The sequence below is a fragment of the Helianthus annuus genome, chromosome 17 (genome assembly GCF_002127325.2).
Source record: "Helianthus annuus cultivar XRQ/B chromosome 17, HanXRQr2.0-SUNRISE, whole genome shotgun sequence".
Taxonomy (NCBI): Eukaryota; Viridiplantae; Streptophyta; class Magnoliopsida; order Asterales; family Asteraceae; genus Helianthus; species Helianthus annuus.
Genome location: NC_035449.2, coordinates 48,225,204 through 48,231,203, shown reverse-complemented (window position 1 = coordinate 48,231,203; position 6,000 = coordinate 48,225,204).

Genomic DNA, 6,000 nt, shown 5'->3' with positions numbered 1-6,000 from the left:
GTGTCGGTAGCCTTGGGTTTGGGGCATTGCTCGACACATGATAGGTGTGAGATCTACAAAGTATGGTGTGGTGTGGCGTGGTTTCGGCTGGGTGTGATTTGATGTGACGTAACTTTGGCTGACGTGGCCAGCCATGTGATTTTGTTATTTTTTTAAACTACTCAAAATTTTTAAAAACTACACTAATTAAAATAAAAGATTACATATAATATTTTTTAACAACTACAAATAAAATTTAAAAAAACTACATAAAATTTAAAACTTCATTATTTCTCCATGTTATATTTTCCATGATTTCTTCTTTCATTTCCAACGTCATTGCCAATTATGGGCCGGTAAGGTGGTCGACGGGCATGGCGAGAAATTTAATAACCTCACGTTTTTTCTTTTAGAGATACATTTTTATCGTACGACGCTTGGATATTTTTCCTCAACCCAATCTTTTGTTGTTGGAGGAAATTAAATGTATCAATTTTCGTCCCAAGATCTTCCAACTGGTCGGTGTACAACCCTTTACCCGAGGCCGAACTCAGGGCCGAACCCGATGCCGAACCCGATCTCGTTCTTCACCTTATGGAAACAAGCGTTGAACGCGGTGACGTGTGTATATATGTCACCTCACTTGGACGAGAGGCTACCATTTTCACGATACACCTCCGCCCTTTGCATTTGCGTATGAAATGATTTCTTTAGGGAATCTCAAAAATCTTTTGAGTAAATTACAAGTTTTGTCCTTTATATTTGTACCAAATTGCAGGCGGTGTCTTTTACCTTTAAATTTGACGAGTTTTGTCCTTAACGTTTCAAAATCCTACACGTTATGTTCTTTAGCCCTAACTCAGTCAGATTTTTTTGTTAAATATGGTCATATGCCTTGCACATGAGGGTATTCTTGTCATTTTACCTCTTCAGGGACTATTGAGTAAATAACTTATATCAAGTGACTAAATGTGTAAAAAGATTAAAAAATAAGATATTAATTAAAAACCCACACTCTCTCTTCTCTCTTCTCTCTCTCCTTCTCTCTCTTCTTCATCTCTGTAACGCCCCAAAAACCGAGATTTATATAATGGAATGTTTTCTTGTTTTGTGGCATTAAATAAAAATAACTAAGTTATTTGACTTAGTTAAAATTCAAGTCTATAGTAGAGAATAAGGTTTGTGGTAGATGGGATAATATGGCAAACAAGAGGGACTAAAGATGGGAAGTTGGATGGAAGTTTTGCAACTAAAATAGAAGTGCAGGGATCATGTGTGTGTGTGTGTTTTGCGTGTGTCGACACACATAGAGGGAAGGGGGGGGGGGTTCTTCCTCAAAACCTCATAAATTGAAGAAATTGATGGAGAAAATGGAAGCTAATATCCTGCATGAATTAAGAATTATCATCATCTTAACCTAACAAACGTGTGGTAAGTTGTATTTTGAGATTTGATGATCATTGATGAAATGGGTTGTGTTTAATCTGTGAATTTGTGTGAAATTGGAATGATAATAAATGAGAATCATCTCATGAAACATGAATCATGCTCGAATTTCTGATTATTTTGATGATATAATGGAAAACCCACTTGTAGAAATAATGATATGAAGATGATGAGGTTGCATGTGTTAAATAGAGTATAGTTTTGATATATATGAAGTTGGATGTTGTAGATTATTGTTAAATGAACTTGATTTAGAATGAAAGTTATGTGAAATTAGTGGAATTTGATGATCTTGATATGAACTAGTAATATTATGCATAAAATACTTGTACTATGTGCATTGAAAGTAGTATGCACTCCAAGTGTATGATGAAATGTCTAAATGAAGTTAGGATGTGAGATTGTAGAAAATGGCTTAAATATGAATGAAAATGATGATGATGAAATTAGAAGGAATGTATGCTAAAGGTAAAGCATATGAGCCTACTAGTAAGGAATCATGTTGGGATTATGTTGTATTAGTGAATCTTGAATGATGTTGTCAAAGTTCATAATCACGAGAACACTAGAATGTGAGGAATTTACATATTAATGTTTATGAGTGTGAAGTATATGATATTGTGGCAATGCTCTAGCATGTCAAGATGAATATGTGTGCGTGTTTAATTGAAAAGTTAGAACACTTGATAGTTAACTTCTGAAAAGTCAACGACTGTGGGAAGCTATAAAGTTAGGGAAATTAACACAAAACAATATTAGGAAGATCATGGGATATGTATTAGACCTCATTATGAATTACGTATGATGATGAATTGGATTTCGTGAATGTTGAACAATGTAGTTGTCAATCCACATCTTATGCATGTTAATGAATGATTGACTAATGAAAATCAACAAAATTAAGAATTTGAAATGTATGTTGATATGTGTGAACATGCATACTAACAAGGTTGTGGACATTATGGTATGAAAGGATAAGAATTTCACTAGCATGGACTCGAGCACGGAAGGCTAACGGGTTAAAAGGAGATAAGAAAGCAAGCACGAGCGCGCACGCTTAAAGAGTGCCACATGTCATTTTCACACTCCTATTTATAAGGACTAAAATGTTTTAGTACCAAAATTCTCTTCATTCCTACTTATAAGGAGTGTCACATGTTATCATCACAATCCTTCTTAGGCTACTTAGGCAAAATCCACTTTTTAGTGGAGCCGCTAGAATGAAAACCACCCCGAGTTGTAAGAACCGCGAGAACCACATCATTCGGGTCGCCGTTTACCATGATTTTTTTTTACAACTAGATGTGTAAATTATAAACACATCCGTAAAAAAAAAATTTAAACGCCCCCCCCCCCCCCCCGAGGGGGTAGTTTTTTACACCACAAGTTTGGTGAAAAAAAAAAGAAAAAAGAAAAAAATAATAAAAACACCAAACTTGTGGTGTAAAAAATACCCTCTCGGGGGGGGGGGGGGGCGTTTAAATTTTTTTTTTTACGGATGTGTTTATAATTTACACATCTAGTTGTAAAAAAAAATCGTGGTAAACGGCGACCCGGATGGTGTGGTTCTCGCGGTTCTTACAACTCGGGGTGGTTTTCATTCTAGCAGCCCCCTATATATATATATATATATAGCTTCTTATAATTTTTTATTTAATATATTGTAATTGTTTATTATTACATTTACTTTATAACATTTTTTTATTTTTTTCTTTTTTAAAATTTTATAATTTTATAATAATATCTAACTTTTTATTATTTGTTTATTTTATATATTATAATAGTTTATTATTATATTTACTTTGAATAACAATATTTTTAATTTTTTTCCTTTTTTTAAATCCATATATTTCCATTACCATTTTTTTATAGTTTTTTTTAGAACATATATTAATTTATTTATTAATTTGATACTTCTTTAATAATTTACATTTATAATTTTTTTTTCTAAAAACTTAAGCACGTAGTTGTGTTTGATTTTTTCCCTGACATTCCGTGTTATAAGTTTTGTTAAAAACGAAGTTATACTCAAAATAAAGTATGTATTTGGTATCATAAAATTGTACGATGATAAACTAAACTGTTCCAATGGTTTGACTTTCTCAACAACCGTTCTAATGGTTTGTCCGGATTGTTGAGTGTTATGTGCCTTGGGTCCAAGGCTTGATGCAAAACTACTATCGAGTCGGGGGTCTCACTGGAAGCAGCCTCTCTATTCCTACCGGGTAGAGGTAAGGTTATCTACAGGGGTGTTTGGGATTGCTTTTTCAAAATAGATTATGCGTTTTGAATAATCAGAATCAGATAATTAGCTGTAACAAAACGTGCTGTAGAAAGATAGTGTTTGGATTTGATTATGTTGTTTGATATCACAATAATCAGATAATCAACTATTGAGTGTTTGGCAAATATATATATTTTAAAAAATAAATAAGTGAAAATGTGAAATCTTAATCCCAATAAGTATCTTGCACTCAATAACATGGCCTCAACCTCACTCCTCCTTATAACTTCAACCCAACCAAGTTGAACTTGACCTCCAAAGTACCCAAGTGGGTAAGACTCAACTGACGTAAACAAAAAACAAGAAAAAGGCATAGAAAAATTTCAAGAAATTATAGGTTTCCATACCTTTTTGTTAGGTTCTCAAAATAAAAATTCGGGGTGGAAAGTTTGTCCTAATCATAAAAGTATGTTCCAGCCTTATGTCTCCCCTGTTGATGCTCCCCCATGAGCTTAAAATTACCTAAATGCCCCTGCACATCCACTGAGCCAAAAATAGGCGAAAACATAAAGCTGATTTTGTTAATCCCAAAGTGTCAGCGCATTAATTTTTTTATCTTTTAAGGCTCATTTTGTTAATGTCACGTTATGTTTTGTTGTTTTGTTAGGCGGTTTCTACGGATTGGGATGCATGATTTTGAAGTGATCGGCTGAGTCGCAAGGGGTATGAAGTCGTCCGTTTGACATTTTTGGGTTGCAAACTTCTTTTAGCTTCATTTGGAAAACATGTCACTTTATCAGATTGTATACATTTTGTGTTTGATTCGAGAAACGTTATGTTTTGTGTTTAATTCCGGAAACATGCACTTGTGATTTTAATATAAGTTAGAATCTTTTGTTTGTTGTTTTTTGTCATCCATATATGTATGTTTAGGTTAATGGTATTATTGGAAAATATATAAATGGAAAATCCTGGAAAATATATAAATGAATATTCAGTTAGCAGCAGGATTCAAAATCAATTAGGAGGTGCGGTTCTTTTTTCCAGGTGGAGGGTTACTAGTGGTCAATTTCAGTTAGCAATATATTCAAAATCAATTAGGAGGTGCGGGTTGGACTGTTATTTGATGTGGTTCATATAACCGCACCTTTCTTTAAAGGATTAAATGGTGCCCATATTATTAATGCGGCTCCAGCACCGCATTTTCAATCCAATTTCACCGCATTACTTAACTGTTTGTGTACTAGTGGCAGAATCAAAACCAAAATATAAATTGTGGTGAATTAATGTTAAACGGGTCAAAAAATAGACAACTAAAATGAAATGGTTATTGCCAAGTCCATGTGTATTTTAAGTTCGAGACTTCAGAAATGATGATACGAGTCACGAGAAAAACTACAAGAAAACCAAACCACACAAAACAATATCATCAAAGCTTTGAATGGCTGTTGATGTGCTACAAGTTGACTGCCAGTTTGTTCACAATTAGTCATCATTATTACTAAAGAACTCCCCAAACAACTTGACATTATTACAAGTAACCAGGTAGTTTCTTATGATCTTAACCACTCAATATATGTTGTCAAAGTTTGTGGAAATGAGAAAGACAGCGTCCGAAATCAAAGCCACTAAAATGGCCATATACAAACACATAAAATAAAAAGAGACCAAGAGGCGACAACAGAATGAAACTACCCGCTTAATTAGGATTGAAACTGATTATGTGATAGGCTAAGTAGCTTCGATCACCACACTTCGCAAACAAACTACCATTAGAGTGGAAAGTTATAAGAACAAAAACTCTGCAAGAACAGATGATGCTAAACACATCAACTTATCGTATTGCTATGTGATAATCAGATGAAACAAATACAACTGTTACTCATCTATGAGATCCTTATAGCAATAATTCTGTGAGACAATTCATCGAACACCCAGAGTGCATACACTAGGCCACCAAAGATATCCAATAAATGCAATAAGAAGAAAATGGATCGTCAGAACATCATTAACGAAAGAGGAACATAACAACACATGCATTAAAGAAATACAGTCGTTAAAACTAATTACCACTCATGAACACCATTACATCCATACGGATACTCATGAAATCATGAAACTGATATTATCACTCAACCAATTACAAGTTAACCATTCATGAACACCATTACATCCATACGGATACCCATGAAAATAAGGAGAAAAGCGATGATTCATGAGAAACCCTAACCTGTGAGAAGGGAAATGGGAATGATGATCAACAAGTAGAAAGAATCCACCGTTTGAGAAGCCCACTTTTGTTACAGTCCGCCAAAGTGATTAGGGTTCCAGCGATGTATACAGAGGGAGAG